Source organism: Coregonus clupeaformis, unplaced genomic scaffold, assembly GCF_020615455.1.
Source record: "Coregonus clupeaformis isolate EN_2021a unplaced genomic scaffold, ASM2061545v1 scaf3095, whole genome shotgun sequence".
NCBI lineage: Eukaryota > Metazoa > Chordata > Actinopteri > Salmoniformes > Salmonidae > Coregonus > Coregonus clupeaformis.
Window position 1 is genome coordinate 10441 of NW_025536549.1, and position 18207 is coordinate 28647.

Below are 18207 nucleotides of genomic sequence, written 5' to 3' on the forward strand. Positions count from 1 at the left end.
GCGATGGTTACAGGAAAAAAAAAGTATGGCACAGCCCCACCGAGAATATTTTTCACCAGCCGCCACTGCCTTTGAGAAAGCTATAATATTGAGATATGTTGAGAGTGATGCCTGGAGACAACACTCAGATGCCGGTGTTGACTGTTCCTGATCTGGATAAAGATGGACAAGTGGAACAGAATGGATAAATATCATTTTTGATTATTTGATCATTTTTCAATTTTTTCAATATTAGTGTGATTTTTAGTATGATTTATGAATCAAAGGGGGAATGGGTTTATGTGATTCATGCATCATTTATATATCATTTTTATATTCTTAGTGGATATTGATGTTTAATTTGAAAGGGTTGTTTTGCAAAAGATACTGTTTGGTCGTTTCTTTTCTTTTCTTCCAGAAGCATTTGGGGGAACATGTGACTCAAACAGGGACAATATGAAACGACAATGACTGGAGGAGATGAAACAAGGAGGGTGTGGCCGATTCCATCATCAACAATCCATTGGAAGAGGAGACTACGGGGAGATGAAGTGTAGTGGACTACATTCCAGTGTTTGCAATGAAATATAGACATGTGTAATACATAATTTGTGTCATAGCTTTAGGGATTAATTTTTGTAGAATGATGTTTGATGTTATTGGACACGTGAGGATCTTAGATGTTTTTGTTTATTTCGGTGAATGCTTAGGGACAGAGAGGCTAGGCAGGGAGAGGTTCACTGTAAGGTCCAATGGGTTGACCAGCCTTACAATGGATATTTATTGATAGGATTTTGTTTGCAGGGGCTTACATGTGTATTTAATTGCATCATACTTTCAAATGCATTTACATGGGTTATGAGTTTATCTGGAGTACCGAAGGTGGTTGCCTGGGGCAGAGGGACCGTGAGAGAATTTTACTGTCTTGATTGATGGATGGAAGGTTGCCGGACAGTTTTTTCGCTCTTACACTCCATAAAGATTTGTTCATATGTCATAGTAATGTATTCACACTTCATAAACAGTTATTCATATTTCATAGAAAGGTATTTACACTCTAGAGGAGAATGTTTTTGGTTTAATGTTAAAGATACTCAATAAGATAAATTGTTACTGGTCATAATCCTATTCTGTTTATTTTCGAGACGTTTAGTTCGTCTCGAAGGGGGGAAATGTAGTGTATTAAGATTATGTCTTTGTTAAATGTTTTTCATGAAGAAATGGAATGTTGTTTATGTTAGTATATGTTTTAGTGTAACGTCACGTACAACAGACAGGAAGTGTGTTGTAGACAGGGGGAGACTGGTGATTGGCCAGAAGAGGGAGCATCATTGTTTATAAATAGGGGGGGAAAACGAAGGAGAGGGCAGAACGGCCATGGCAATCTGAGGAGCCGTTCTCCGGACACCGCGGGTCTGTAATTTAGGCTGTAACCTCGTGATTTTAATAAAAGCCTCTAACATGGTGCAGCTTGAACGGACTCTTTGTTGACAGCAATAATGGCCACCATTCACCCGATACGATAAGGGTCAAACTGCTGTCTCAACTGTGTAGTTAAGGTGAAAGCCAATGAGAATTCCCCACTGCATGTTCTTAAAGACAGTTACTGTAAATTCCAACTTCCTGTACAAAAGTTGTTCCACCACTTTGTTAAATCACCAAACCCAGTTCCTGTTGGGGACTTTGAGATTATATTAATTTGAAGTGTTGTTAAACCATAGTGTGGTCGTTGTGTTCTCTCCTCTCCCTGCAGGGTTGGTGGTGGGCCAGTGTGGGCTGTATCAGGCCATAGCCATGTTCCTAGTGGCTAATTCATCATCAGTATGACCGTGCCATCTCAACCAATGGAGCTCTGGACGCAGGGAGGGGCCTACTGTATCCCTCCTCACCAGTATATACACACACACACACACACACACACGATAACACATGACACACACAGCTGTACATGATAGTCAGAAGAATAGACATATAATCTCAGGTGATACATGAATGCCTTTCCCACACAAGCCCATATACTGTACACACACTCCACCTTAGTGTTATTTCAGTTTCATTAATGTAGCATTGCATTCATCAGCATATAGGTATTTGTGTGTGTGCTAGTGAATGGCTAATATTGTTTTCACTTTATCTGTAAGACACATCATGAGTGTGTGAGAGGGGGATGTGTGTGTGTGTGTGTGTGTGTGTGTGTGTGTGTGTGTGTGTGTGTGTGTGCCTGGGCCTATTCTTTCAGTGCCTGATGACATTCACATTTTGAAGGCCTTCACTACACTATAGCCTTAACCCCATCCTCCCCAGACATGATAAGTCGTGCATTGTGGCCAGAGTTTGGGGGCAGCCTAGGCATCATGTTCTTCCTGGCTAACGTGTGTAGCAGTGCCCTCTATATCCTGGGTCTGGTTGAGGCAATAGTAGCAACCTTCGGGCTTCCAGAAGGTATACAGCCATACTCTCTCCCTCTTCCTGCTTTGTTTGTAGGTCAACGTTTATTGGGATGAATCTTGTCCTGGAGGCAGACTTGAGCGATTTCCACTAGATGGGCCAGCGGCAAAGTCAAAATTGGCTATATATCGTAAGAATTGATGAAAACAAAAATGTACTTTTGGGTCTTAATTCAAGGTTAGGCTTAGGCATAAGGTTGGAAGTGTGGTTAGGGTTAGGTTTAAAATCTGATTTTGTGCCTGTGCCAGCTAGTGAATACCCTGCAGAGCTGCCTCCAGTACATGAGCCATCCCAATAAATGCCAACCTGCGCTCTGTTTACATTGACAGTCTACCTTTCTAGTATATTGTATTTGATCTAAAACTAATCTGATTTCACAATGTCTACTCATGCATTTCATGCCCATTTGAAAGCTTATTGAATCACACTGAATCAATTTGAATCAAACTGAATTGGAGTACCACCCTTTGTGACCTTTCATGGTCTGTTTCAACTATCACCCTTTCACCCTCATTCCTTCACTCCCTCATCTTCTCATCTCATTAACCCCTCACCTTTTAACCTACTCACCCCCCATCCCTCCCTTCTCTCTCCAGATGGGGTGAGCCCAGCGAGTTCCCTCCAGGTGTTACCAGCGGGGTATTGGTGGTCGATGCTCTATGCCACTGGCATCCTCCTCCTCTGCCTGCTGGTGTGTCTGGTGGGGGCAGAGATCTACGCCAAGGCCTCCTTCCTCATCTTCTTGGTGGTCATGCTGGTGCTGGCCACCATCTTTATCAGCTTCTTCGCGGTGCGCCCGCGCACCATCCTCCTGCCCGCCGCCCCGCCCCGTCCACAACAGCACGGGGCCACAGCCACCCAACATGGCCAACTTTACTGGCTTTAAACTGGACACACTGCTGGGCAATCTGGATGGTGAGAAAGGGTGTGGGTGTCTGCGCGAGGGGGGCGGTGGTGTGTCTGTGTTACGCATCAACATAAGTGTGTGTGCTTAATGTATATGTCATTCTAAATAGAATTGCGCTTGATTAAAGCTGCAATATGTAACTTTTTGTTCGCCCCTACCAAATTCACATAGAAATGTTGTTATAGATCTGTCATTCACGTTGAAAGCAAATCTAAGAAGCGGTAGATCTGTTCTATGTGCGCTATTTCTATGCTTCCCCTTAAGTTTATTTTTTGCGTCTTTTACTTTAGGTTTTGTACACCAGCTTCAAACAGCTGAAAATACAATATTTTGGTTATGGAAAATATATTTCACAGTGGTTTAGATGGTACACGATTCTCTACACTATACTTGCTTGTTTTCTCACAAACTGAAATTAGGCTAACTATTAGAATTTTAGCAACCTGGAAATGGTGGAGCAATTTCTGCATAGTGCATCTTTTAAGGAATTAATATAGCAAAAAAGTATTAATGTGAGCATAGGCAATGTGAGTGATGTGTCATGTCAGTTATGCATATGGTGACAGAATTTACTGGTTTTTATCTTACACACACACCAATTATAGGCTTAGCCTCTTGATTTGCTGAATGTTTACCAGGGTTGCTGGCAGTGAAAAAGGTAATTGATTATTTAGTTGTAATTAGTGGGTCTCATAAATATCCTTTGGCTCCCCATTTCCACCGTAATGTACCAACCTGACTGTACTGAGCTGAAGGATTTATATTCAGTGTGGAAATCAACCACATGATTACTCTGCTAATCGCCATAACTCAGTTGCACTGACCACACAGCGCTTTCAAAGACCCTGTTGTCAACAAAATCACACACACACTTAGACACTTTGTTTGCCACTATAAAGCTTTCCCTCCAATGAGAAGGAAGTGGGTTAAAAGTCAATCTTCATATGTAACACAAGGTATACCTGAACATGCGATGGCAAGATGAGGAATTTATGTCCTTTTTGAATTCTAAGTCCTCCTTAAAGGCAAGAGGCATGTATGTTACTCAATTCAATTTTTTTTTGTTAAATATATGAATTTGGGGAGGATTCGGACATGAAGCTGATTGAATTGATATCTACCCCCCCCCCAGTGTTTGCTGTCATGTTTAACGGTTGCACAGGCATCATGGCCGGATCAACATGTCAGGTAAGAAATGGATGTCTGATCAAAGGGGTCGGTCAGGAGTTATGCAAGGGACCAGATACGTGTGTGATTGTGTGCGTGTGTAGTCTGTGTGTGTCTAACCTGGTGTTGTGCTGTGTCCCAGGTGACCTAAAGAACCCTAGCTACTCCATCCCTCGAGGAACCATCACAGCTATCATCTTCACCTTCATCATCTACAACCTCCTCAGTTTGATGGTGGCCTGCTCCTGTGACCAGTCAGTCACACACGCACGCACACGTTTGGGCATAATCTATGTAGATGAACACACCTGTAACTCGTATGTTCACATACAGATATAGGCACACACAAACACACAGGGGCCCAATCCAACTCAAACCCGACTAACATTTGCACTCAATGAAAGACTCACATACTCACATTTACAATTCTATCTCTCTCACACACGTTCTCTCACTCCCTCTCCCATCTCTAGCTCAGTGCCAGTGTGCAGTATTGATGTGGCACTAAAACAAGTGTTGCCAAAGTGCTAAACTGACATAAAAGGCCCTTAAAGGAGCATTGGAAATCAATACAGCTATCAATTATACTCCTCCCTGTCCTCCCCTCTGCCTGTTTTGCCCTCAACCTGTCAGTAGATCAGACGTTGACAGGTCGAAAGGAAGAATATGCGGACTCATTGACCACGTTTGCATGCCCACCAATATCCCGTTATTATTGGGGATACTCAAGTATTATTTTTTTATTGACTCATATAAACATTACATCCCATTTACAATAACCCGAAAAAGCTTGTATCCCGGTTATGAGAAACCCAGATAAGATGCCTGGGATTTGCTGATCTTAGATGGGATACTGTGGCATGTAAACATATTTTCCTGTTTACTGTTGTTTTTTGTGGTCTGCGCAGGCTCAGTTTCGCATGTCATGTGTGTTGTGTGATGATGTTTTCATCTGATTGTCAAACAAATCACTTTTTTTAAAGTAGGCTATACCTGCGCAGTTCGATCCACCATAATTCCATAAGAATGTATTTTGCTGATACACTGTAGCCTACTGGACCGTATAGCCTACTGGCTTAGGCTACTTTCACCCCTAATTTAGATACGCTTCTGCTTATAATTTCCAGCATTTGGTAGGCCATATTATAATTTCCAGCATTTGGTAGGCCATATTATAATTTCCAGCATTTGGTAGGCTATACGGTTTGTCAACTATATTTAGATACATGCAGCTTCTCTTCTGTCATAACTTGTTGCCCAAAAGACTAAATAAAGTAGATAGAATGAATGCATTAGTAATCTAGTTAACACCGGTAAAGTTGTCTGTTTTGTTTAGGGATCGGGGAGAAAACGCAATAACTCCAAAACAGTGGAAAGATTGTTCCCGTGCAAAATGTCCAAATGTCATCAGTTTGACCGGTTTTAAGGAAATGAAAAGCTGAGAAAACGATTAAACACGTTTCTGATAAGACTTCACTTCGTTTTGGGTGCATATTTTATGTGGTTGAAATACTGTCTGCTTGCATAAGTGTCAAATATAAGTTACACACGCATTTGTATTTTCTCAAGAGATGCTGAAAGACAAATCATATTTCTTCACTCCTGTTCCTGAGACAAAAATTAACATGTGTTGTATAATTTTAGGCCTACTACAAGAAATGCATAAATATGCAGGAGTTCATATTATATTAGGCTACATGTGAGAGGTTATAGGCCTACAGTCAGTGTCCAGATTTCAGTTACTATTCCATTTAACCCATATGAACTTAAATTAGGAATATTCACTTTATTCATGGACAGGGTACTCGTGAGTGGAACATCAAAGGCGCATGTAAACAGCTTGTTTCGAATAAGACCTTAAAGCGGGATATGAGCTACTATCTGGAATACTGTGTGCATGTAAACGTGGTCAATGATGGATAATGTAGGAGTTGATCAGACACACCGGATCATGAAATCCTAGGTGGTTGATCTCTTCACAATTTAGAGCATGAGGGAAGTGGCATTCAGTACCGGTACATTATTTTTTACACTTTGAGGAAATTGAGTCCATTTCGATCCATACTTCAGGATATGAACAAAAGGATAATAAGAATGCATTTCCTTCTTCAGTGGGTTCAGTCCGGTTGTTATCTAGCTGTGTCCTTATCTGCTGTTGGTTTAGTGTTGCTTTATTGATGGACAGGGCCCGGCATGCAGTGGAGTGTGACTTTATTGGTCTGAGATAGTCAGACTGAATGGAGGAAATGTACAGGGTTTATGAATGATACTACCTCCAAGGTCCTTTTATAGTACTTGATGGTGTCTCAAAACCATATCTAAACCTTTTACTGAACTGTCTTAGTAGTAATTGCACATGTGAAAAACACACTGACTGCTCCTCCAGTTGTACATAAGAGTACAGTAAGCTGTGGAAGTGATAATGGTAACTTGGCCAGGGGTAAAGCCACCATTTCATCATGCCTGTTACTGGAATCATAAACTTTTTATTTCTGGCCAGGGGAATTCCACATTGATTATAACCTCATTAACTAGAAGGGCTGTATAACATCCCTTGACTAGAGGTAAACTCTGATAAATGCCAATCACATTACAAAACAGTTACACCCTTGTCACAAGGCAGGTTACGTCTTTCAACAATAGGCCATCATTTTGTTCGTTGAAAGTTACATGTGGTTGTCAGTTGTAGGGCCGCAGAAAAAGGGGCCAAAGTTTTTCCTAGTCAAGTCACTATGCAGGAGAAACCCATGGCACTAGTCATGGGGGGTTACATCTGTCACCAAACTAAAGAGAACTTTCTGCACTTTTATCATAATATTTATGATCACTTTTAACCTGTCACCACCATCCCCATTCATGTCATTAAGAGACAGACTAAATGGATTACTCAGATTAAATAGGAAGAATGTGTATTAAAGCCATCAGTCAACGTCACATCAATCGCGACATTACTAAATGCCAAACACGGAACCCCCCCTACCCCCGGACCCGCTCTGCATTGCCGTGGCAACAGCAACATCGCCTCGTTGAAGGAGTTGAACGTCTATCACGGTCTGGGTAAGTGATTCTCACTGAGGAGGAACAAATTGAAGCTTTTTGAGTTGGATGTTATTCCCTTTTTTTGGGGTCAAAATAGTAACATGGTAGCAGTACCTAGACATATCCAACAGGTGGCAGTCACACCATCTCACAACATGAGGAGCTCCCTTCGTATTTCAGACTGACATGTTGAAGGGTTTCTTAGGCTGCGTTTACACAGGCAGCCCAATTCTGATCTTTTTCCCACTAATTTATCTTTTGACCAATCACATCAGTTCTTTTCGCATCATATTTTTTTCAGAGCTGATCTGATTGGTCTAAAGACCAATTAGTGGGAAAAAGATCAGAATTGGGCTACCTGTTTAAACGCAGCCTTACTGATAAAGAAACGGTGTAACCTTTGAATAAAGCCAAAGTAAATTGCTCCCCTCTTCTCGTGATGTGTGTCTTGTCGTGATGTGTGTTTTGTCCTATATTTTTAATCCCCCGTCCCCGCAGGTGTCACGATCGTTGACTGACTCGGACCAAGGCGCAGCGGGATAAGAGTACATATTTTATTGAGTACTTTACACTAACAACAAAATGATACGTGAAGTCCTAGGTTAATCCAAAACAAACCTTACGGAACAAGATCCCACAATAAACTAGTGCCAAAAGGCTGCCTGAGTACGGTCCCCAATCAGAGACAACGAGCTACAGCTGTCTCTGATTGGGAACCACCCTGGCCAACATAGATATACAAGATCTAGAAACAACAACATAGAAAACTAAACAATAAAACCTACACACCCTGGCTCAACATAAAGAGTCCCCAGAGCCAGGCGTGACAGTACCCCCCAAGGAGCGGACTGCGACCGCGCCAACCAAACACAACAGGGGAGGGGGCAGGGGAGGCGGCTCCGGCTCGGGCGTGACCACCACTCTCCTTCTACCCCCCGTAGCGCCCCTGGTCTGGTCTGGCCCCGCTGGCCGGAGCTGGACTGGACACCGGTGGAGCGGATTGCTCTGGCTCCGCAGTGGAGCAGCTGACCGGTGCGGACCAGGCACCGGTGGAACAGGCACGTGCCGTGCCGGACTGACGACGTGCACCACTGGCTTGGTGCGGGGAGCAGGAACGGGCCGGACCGGGCTGACGACGCGCACCACTGGCTTGGTGCGGGGAGCAGGAACGGGCCGGACCGGGCTGACGACGCGCACCACAGGCTTGGTGCGGGGGACAGGAACAGGCCGGACCGGGCTGGCGCGAGGGACAGGAACAGGCCGGGCTGGACAGTGGAGACGGACTGGAGGTCTCGAGCGGAGAGCTGACACAACCCGTCCTGGCTGAATGCCTATTTCCACACACGCTGTGTGAGGCATCAGCACAGGACGTACAGGGCTGTGCACACGTACTGGCACTACAGCACGTGGCACTGGCGCAGGATATCCGGGACCGAGGAGGGGTACTGGAGGCCACGAGCGTTGAGCCGGCACACTCCGTCCTGGCTGCATGCCCACCTTAGCACGACACGTGCGTGGTGCTAGCACATGACGTACAGGACTGTGCCGGAACACTCGCGGCACAGTACGCAGCTCCGCATAACCCGGAACCTGCCCAGTCTCACGCTGCCTAGCCTGAGTACGGGAGTTGGCTCTGCTCTACCTCTAGGCTCCGCCAACCACCCTTCCAGCCCCCAAACCTGGTGGGTGGCCTCCTCTCCAAGATCGCCGATCGCCCTGTAGCTGCCTCCAGCAGCCCCGTCGTCCACGCCGTGTGCCCCCCCCCAAAAAAAAATTACTTGGGGTTGCCTCTGGCGTGTCCGTCGTCGGCACGGTTGACGCCGTTTCTCCTCTCCTGCCTGGGCCTTTACTTTAGCCCATGGCCCTCTGCCCGCGAATATGTCCTCCCAAGACCACCATTGGCCCACCTGGGACATCGCCAACTCCTCCTGCTTGGCACGCTGCTTGGTCCTTTTATGGTGGGATCTTCTGTCACGATCGTCGTAAGTAACGGACCAAGGCGCAGCGTGATATGCGTACATCTTTTAATGAGTACTTTTCAAACAATAACAAAACGATACGTGAAGTCCTAAGGTTAACAAAACACAAACCTCTCCGGAACAAGATCCCACAAATGACAAGTGCAAAACAGGCTGCCTAAGTATGGTTCCCAATCAGAGACAACAAGCCACAGCTGCCTCTGATTGGGAACCACCCCGGCCAACATAGAAACACATGAACTAGAACATGAACATAGAACACTATAACATAGAACCTACACACCCTGGCTCAACATAAGAGTCCCCAGAGCCAGGGCGTGACAGCAGGAGGCCTTTTGCCTTTTGGTAGGCCGTCATTGTAAATAAGAATTTGTTCTTAACTGACTTGCCTAGTTAAATAAAATAAAATAAATAGTTACTCTGCATTCTTGGTAAAAGGCACAGTGTTCACTTAACGTAAATGTCAGGGGAGATTAAGAATGGCTGTTCAGATCTGCAATAGTGCTGCCTTTTGGGAGAATGACACCTGACGCATACCTGAATAGGTAACAGGTGTGTGTTTGTTACAGGTGCACAGTTACAGAGTGTGTATGTGTTCTAGATGGGTCTGGGAAGGTGTATAGGAGCCCAATATAAAATATGATGATGATTATGGAGGAAGGTTTAATGTCCAGATATGAGAAGTGTATTAACCCAGTGTGACAGGGTATCCAGTGGTGACAGATTAGCCCATTGCCAACTCTCCAGCCCCTCTCACAGCCAAGTCCAGCCCAATCCCCCAATATACATCTTAGAGTGTGTGTGTGTCTCTGTGTGTGTCTGTGTATCTTGGTTAGGGACTGGGACCCGAATTATCTGTGTGTATCTTACTGTCTCTCTCTTTCTTTGGAGAACTGAAGAGAGACGGGTGTGTGTGTGTGTTCATTTCCTGAATGAGTGACTGGCGTGTATGTGTGCATTTGTTCCCTGGATGACTAACTGCAGAGTGTGCTTGTGTGTATCTCTATCTCCCTCTATGGATGAGTGACATTGGAGTGTGTGTGTATACAGTAAAGGGAAAAAAGTATTTGATCCCCTGCTGATTTTGTATGTTTGCCCACTGACAAAGACATGATCAGTCTATAATTGTAATGGTAGGTTTATTTGAACAGTGAGCGACAGAATAACAAAAAAATCCAGAAAAACGCATGTCAAAAAATGTTATAAATTGATTTGCATTTTGATGAGGGAAATAAGTATTTGACCCCTCTGCAAAACATGACTTAGTACTTGGTGGCAAAACCCTTGTTGGCAATCACAGAGGTCAGACGTTTCTTGTAGTTGGCCACCAGGTTTGCACACATCTCAGGAGGGATTTTGTTCCACTCATCTTTGCAGATCTTCTCCAAGTCATTAAGGTTTCGAGGCTGATGTTTGGCAACTCGAACCTTCAGCTCCCTCCACAGATTTTCTATGGGATTAAGGTCTGGAGACTGGCTAGGCCACTGACAAAGAAATGATCAGTCTATAATTTTAATGGTAGGTTTATTTGAACCGTGAGAGACCAGAAAATCACATGTCAAAAATGTTATAAATTGATTTGCATTTTAAAGAGGGAAATAAGTATTTGACCCCTTCTCAATCAGAAAGATTTCTGGCTCACAGGTGTCTTTTTTACAGGTAATGAGCTGAGATTAGGAGCACACTCTTAAAGGGAGTGCTCCTAATCTCAGTTTGTTACCTGTATAAAAGACACCTGTCCACAGAAGCAATCAATCAATCAGATTCCAAACTCTCCACCATGGCCAAGACCAAAGAGCTCTCCAAGGATGTCAGGGACAAGATTGTAGACCTACACAAGGCTGGAATGGGCTACAAGACCATCGCCAAGCAACTTGGTGAGAAGGTGACAACAGTTGGTGTGATTATTCACAAATGGAAGAAACACAAAAGAACTGTCAATCTCCCTCGGCCTGGGGCTCCATGCAAGATATCACCTCGTGGAGTTGCAATGATCATGAGAACAGTGAGGAATCAGCCCAGAACTACACGGGAGGATCTTGTCAATGATCTCAAGGCAGCTTGGTAACACACTAATTGGTAACACACTACGCCGTGAAGGACTGAAATCCTGCAGTGCCCGCAAGGTCCCCCTGCTCAAGAAAGCACATATACAGGGCCACCTGAAGTTTGCCAATGAACATCTGAATGATTCAGAGGAGAACTGGGTGAAAGTGTTGTGGTCAGATGAGACCAACTCGCCGTGTTTGGAGGAGGAGGAATGCTGCCTATGTCCCCAAGAACACCATCCCCACCGTCAAACATGGAGGTGGAAACATTTATGCTTTGGGGGTGTTTTTCTGCTAAGGGGACAGGACAACTTCACCGCATCAAAGGGACGATGGACGGGGCCATGTACTGTCAAATCTTTGGTGAGAACCTCCTTCTCTCAGCCAGGGCATTGAAAATGGGTCGTGGATTGGGTATTCCAGCATGACAATGACCTAAAACACACGGCCAAGGCAACAAAGGAGTGGCTCAAGAAGAAGCACATTAAGGCCCTGGAGTGGCCTAGCCAGTCTCCAGACCTTAATCCCATAGAAAATCTGTGGAGGGAGCTGAAGGTTCGAGTTGCTAAACGTCAGCCTCGAAACCTTAATGACTTGGAGAAGATGTGCAAAGAGGAGTGGGACAAAATCCCTCCTGAGATGTGTGCAAACCTGGTGGCCAACTACAAGAAACGTCTGACCTCTGTGATTGCCAACAAGGGTTTTGCCACCAAATACTAAGTCATGTTTTGCAGAGGGGTCAAATACTTATTTCCCTCATTAAAATGCAAATCGATTTATAACATTTTTGACATGCGTTTTTCTGGATATTTGTTTTGTTATTCTGTCTCTCACTGTTCAAATAAACCTACCATTAAAATTATAGACTGATCACGTCTTTGTCAGTGGGCAAACGTACAAAATCAGCAGGGGATCAAACACTTTTTTCCCTCACTGTGTGTGTATGTTATATATATATATATATATATATATATATATATATATATATATATATATATATATGCAGGTGTGGTGTATGTGTGTCTCTGGTTGAGTGACTTTGTTGTGTGTGTGTACACCTCTGTATTGTGCATCAGTGACCTGTTGGCTAATCCCATCCTGCTATAGAAGCTTATGTATGTATTACTGGCTGAATAATTATATTAATTTAAATCTGCCTCCCTCTTTTGTTCTGCTATCTCCAACATGCAGCCTGGTGTGTGTGTGTGTGGAAGCTGCAGTCCCACAAGGCTCTCTCCATCTCTTTGCTTTTTATTCTTCTGCTTTTCAGCCCCCATATGGCTTTTACTTGTGTGTGTGAGAGAATGTGGTACTGTTTCTCACTCTCGCTCCCCTTTCTCCCTTGAGCGTCTCGTCTCCTCCCTAGCTTCCCCTGGGGCTGTGTAATTCTCTCGCATGTCCCTCCCCCCCACACTTGCTGGCTCATAGTACTAGTCTCTTGTCCAGACATTGTGAGGCAACAAGTCCAACGTTCTCAGTCTGTCTGCCCTCCCTCTCTCCCTCCGTCTCATACCTCTGTTCCCTTGCAATCACCCCACTGCAGAGTGCCTGTCCTTGGCTCTCTCTGTCCATCCTTCCTTTATTTTCTTGCTATCTCTCCACCACAGAGATCTCTCTCGTTCCCCCTCTCTGTCTCTGTCTCTCTCTGTCTTTCCATGGCAGTAGCGTGGTGAGTGGTCTGGTCCACTGTGGTAGACGGTAGAATGCTCCAAATCACCATGTCCTTCACCCTCCTACCATTACTACCACTGGTCCTGTCCCTGCCAACACACAGGAGAGAGAGATGGAGAAGACAAGGACGTGGTTATATTGCCCATGTCCTCTAATCCTGTGGACCCCAGGAAGAGCAGCTGCTGCATGAGCAACAGCTAATGGGGATTCTAATAAAGAAATAAAAAACAACCATCAAAATAGTAGAAGGAATGAGAATGTAGCAAAACAATAGATAATATGAGAAAAGGGGTGTAGTAGTGACATATTGAGATTGAGAGATGGAGAGTGTGGTAGATAGTGAGTGAATGAGAGAGAGTAGCAGAGAGAGGGAGGGGTTGGAGAGGAGATCTACAGGCCTTGTTAGCTATTGATCCCATTTAATACTCCTCAGCCACAGCCTAGCCCCCCAGGGAGCACCTCCCCTCTGTGTCTCTCTCTGCCTCCCTCCCCTCTGTAGTTGGTTCTGGAGCTTATTTAAAAGATATGAAAAGAAATGGCAAAATAACATGACCGTATGAATTAACAAATGAGGTGATCAACAAACGCGGAATAGAACAGATGAGGTGTGGAATGAGAATGGGCGTCCAGTCTCTCCAGGCTCTTTACTCCCCTCTTTAAAAAAAAACTATTTTCTTCTGTCAGGTGCTTTACTTTGTTCTGATCTTTATTTCCATGGCAGAGCTCATTCCAGCTTCATGATCCGATCAATAATTTGCATTATGGGATGGAGGGGACACCAGGACACACACACACACACACACACACACTAAAAAACAACTGTATACACGCATGCTTATACAAATGCATAGCCTTCACAGACATGTTAATAAAAATGCACATATGAGAGTACCAAAATGTGCATGAATACACATAAATGCACACATTCTGTCGTCTGCTCTCCCTCTCTGCATGGCTGTCACCTCTTTATGATGGCTTTGTTTTGGAGCGCAGGTTTGAAAATGTCAAGCTCGTTCAGATTTATACTGCACCTGCCAGACGTCACAGGAATTAATAACCAGGCCATAGCACTGACCAGCTCCATCTCTCTCTCACCCAACAAACGCGCATACACTCAAATGACTTATGTTTTCACTACTATGTATGTGTGTGTGTGTGTGTGTGTGCTGCTGGTGGATAGGACTATTGAAAGTTAATCACTATTAAGAATGTCAGAGAGCCTGATTAAAGCAATAGTTCATAAACGTTTAACTGCGGCACCCGACTCATAATGTAGACGAACAATAACACACACGCAAACCAAATCATTGGCATTTTCTAATTTTCGGGGTGATATTAATATATTGTGTGTGTGCGTGTGTGGCTCTTTCTGGGTTTCAGTGTGAAATAATTGTGTGTTCAGATGTGTGGCTGGATGGAACAATATTTAATAGGGCCATGATGATAACTATTAAAACAAGACGACCTGAAAGAAAACGTGACACAAGTCTTAATTACAGTGGAGAGAAAGAGAGCGGGAGAAGGGACACAGTGGTGGGCAGTGAGGGGGAGAGCGAGAATGGACACTGGGGTGGGCAGTGAGGGGGAGAGCGAGAATGGACACTGGAGTGGGCAGTGAGGGGGAGAGAGAGAATGGACACTGGGGTGGGCAGTGAGGGGGAGCGAGAGAATGGACACTGGGGTGGGCAGTGAGGGGGGAGAGAGAATGGGCAGTGAGGTGGGAGAGCGAGAATGGACACTGGGGTGGGCAGTGAGGTGGGAGAGCGAGAATGGACACGGGTGGGCAGTGAGGGGGAGAGTGAGAATGGACACGGGTGGGCAGTGAGGGGTTGAGAGAGAGAACGGGCACTGGGGTGGGCAGTGAGGGGTTGAGAAAGAGAACGGACACTGGGGTGGGCAGTGAGGGGTTGAGAAAGAGAACGGACACTGGGGTGGGCAGTGAGGAGTTGAGAGAAAGAGAACGGACACTGGGGTGGGCAGTGAGGGGTTGAGAGAGAATGGACACGGGGTGGGCAGTGAGGGGGGGGAGAGAATGGACAATGGGGTGGGCAGTGAGGGGAGGAGAGAGAGAGGGAGAGAGAGAATGGACACTGGGGTGGGCAGTGAGGGAGAAAGATTGAAAGAGAGAGGTAGAAAGACCGATGGGAGATTGGTGGTGGGAGAAAAAGAGAAGAATGTTGAAAAGGAGGTTGATTAGGGAATAGAGGGAGAGAAGGAGGGAGTAGAGAGAGATGGAGGGAGGGAGTAGAGAGAGGTGGAGGGAGGGAGTAGAGAGAGGTGGAGGGAGGGAGTAGAGAGAGGTGGAGGGAGGGAGTAGAGAGAGGTGGAGGGAGGGAGTAGAGAGAGGTGGAGGGAGGGAGATAAATTAGATGGGGAAAGGAGCAGACTTGTGTTTCTGATTTTCATATCTACAGCTCTGTTGTGTGGGAAAGGGGTGTCCATTTCTCTCCGATTTCTCTCGCCATCTCTCATTCAAATATTAATTTAACATATGGTAAATAAACTCAAAACATGTCTTTCATCTACTGTCTCACCCCTTTCCTCTTGCACCTATTCATGTAGATGTTTGTGTTTGCCTGTTACCATAAACTATTCATAGGTAACACATTTGTGTCAAGGGTTTAATATGAATGTGCATAATCCGATTTCTCTCTGGCTTTCTCTCTCATCCTCTCTCAGTATTCTCCTCCAGAGGGACTACAGTTTCCTGCGGGACATTAATGTGTGGAACCCGTTTGTGACCGTTGGTGTGTACCTCTCCACCCTGTCTGCTGCCATGAGTAACCTGATAGGGGCTTCCCGCATCCTCTAGGCCCTGGCACGGGACGACCTGTTTGGTTGGTACACCTATGTCCTCCTCTTTCTTGCTCTCCCCCTTATTATTTTTCTTTATAGCTTCTTCTCTCTCCCCTCTCACTGGCATTGTGTGTGGATAGGGGAGATTAATAGCGGTACTAAGCAGGGTTCCCCTGTAGAGTGGGCAGCTGTAGCAGAGCAGATGAGATGACTCAGAACCATACTGAACCCAACTGACAGTGACTCAGCTCTGGATCACTAGAAATGCCTTTCAGGAGTTAAAAATATATTTTAGCTTATGGGTTTTGTCGTCTTTGCCTTGTTGACTGTTTGGTTAAAGGTGTTTGTAACTTCAAATGAAGTTCGTATCGTGTGTGTGTGTGTGTGTGTGTCATTCATACCTGGTGCATGCTGCTTAACCTTGCCACTGTCCTACACCCACTGGGTAATGGATCCCCCTAGTATAGTGTAACACACATACACACCTCTATCTGCTCTGTCTTCGCTCTCCTCCCTTCCTCTCCTCTCCCCTTCTCTTTTATTTTCCTCCCTCACTCCATCCCCTGTCCTTGGCTGCATTGATTTGAGTTGAAAGTCTTTAATTTAATTCATTTCATGTATCAACTGTGAAATGTGGTCCTAAACTTTAATTCCCTCCATCTTGCTCCTTCTCCACTTCCCTCTTGCTCTCACATGTTCTCTCTTTTTCTCTCTCCCCCCTCTCTCTCTCTCCCCCTCTCTCTCTCCCCCCTCTCTCTCTCTCCCCCTCTCTCTCTCTCCCCCCTCTCTCTCTCTCCCCTCTCTCTCGCTCTCTCCCCCCTCTCGCTCTCTCCCCTCAATAATCTCTGATCAGGTCAGATTAAGGAAAGGTAGATGGAGATAGGAGAGAGGAGAAAGGTAGATGGAGAGAGGAGAGGGGTAGATGGAGAGAGGAGAGAGGTAGATGGAGAGAGGAGAGAGGATAAGGGTAGATGGAGAGAGGAGAGAGGTAGATGGAGATAGGAGAAGGGTAGATGGAGAGAGGAGAGAGGAGAGGGGTAGATGGAGAGAGGAGAAAGGTAGATGGAGAGAGGAGAAAGGTAGATGAAGATAGGAGAAGGGTAGATGGAGAGGGGTAGATGGAGAGAGGAGAAAGGTAGATGGAGAGAGGAGAAAGGTAGATGGAGAGAGGAGAAAGATAGATGGAGATAGGAGAAAGGTAGATGGAGATAGGATAGAGGAGAAGGGTAGATGGAGAGAGGAGAAAGGTAGATGGAGAGAGGAGAAAGGTAGATGGAGATAGGAGAAAGGTAGATGGAGATAGGATAGAGGAGAAGGGTAGATGGAGAGAGGAGAAAGGTAGATGGAGATAGGAGAGAGGAGAAGGGTAGATGGAGAGAGGAGAAAGGTAGATGGAGATAGGAGAGAGGAAGGGTAGATGGAGAGAGAAGGGAAGTCATTTGAGAGTACTGAGAATTGGCCAAGACATAATAAGAAAATGAGATCAGGGATGAGAGGAGGCGAGAGATGGGAGGGTAAAGATACAAAGAGAGAGAAAAAAGAGGAGGTGGAGGTGGAGAGAGCTCTGATAATGACTGGCTAGTCAAAGACTCTTCTAGAAGGGAGTGTTAAAGGCTAAATGGCTTGTCTTTCTCTCTTCCTCTCTCATCCCTGGAGTGGGGGAGTAATTAGAGGGAATTGTTAGCCTGTATCAGAGCTCATTGACTCCCTAGTCCTCTCTCTCTCCCTCTCTCTCTCTCTCTCTCTCTCTCTCTCTCTCTCTCTCTGCCATTTCAATGATTCACTGATGACACAAGTGTGATTCTAATCTCAATCCATGTTAAACAATCTCAGACGCGAGGGAGGGAGCGAGGGAGGGAGCGAGGGAGGGGTAGAAAAGAGGGAGAGCAGGAAGGAGGGTGAAAGAAGGTGGTAGAGAAAAACGGAGATGGATATAGGGCAGACAAGTCATGCATCAATTCAAACTGATCCAGATGATATTTGAGGAAGAGGGAGACCATGACACTGATTTTGAAGCCCCTCTATCTTTGTGATCTGACCTTTTAGTAAAGGGCTGTGTGATGGTAGTGATAACTCAGCCTCTCAGAATAGCTTGATGATTACCATGGGTTTACATGGACTGGACATACAACACGAAGACAACTGACCTGACCTGATCTATCTCTCACTCACT

At 45.3% G+C, this 18207-nt stretch overlaps 1 pseudogene; it reads left to right on the forward strand.

The window, feature by feature from the left end:
* The first annotated feature begins 1732 nt into the window (after positions 1 to 1732).
* On the forward strand, positions 1733 to 16311 carry LOC123489634 (annotated as a pseudogene).
* Positions 16312 to 18207: the final 1896 nt, after the last annotated feature.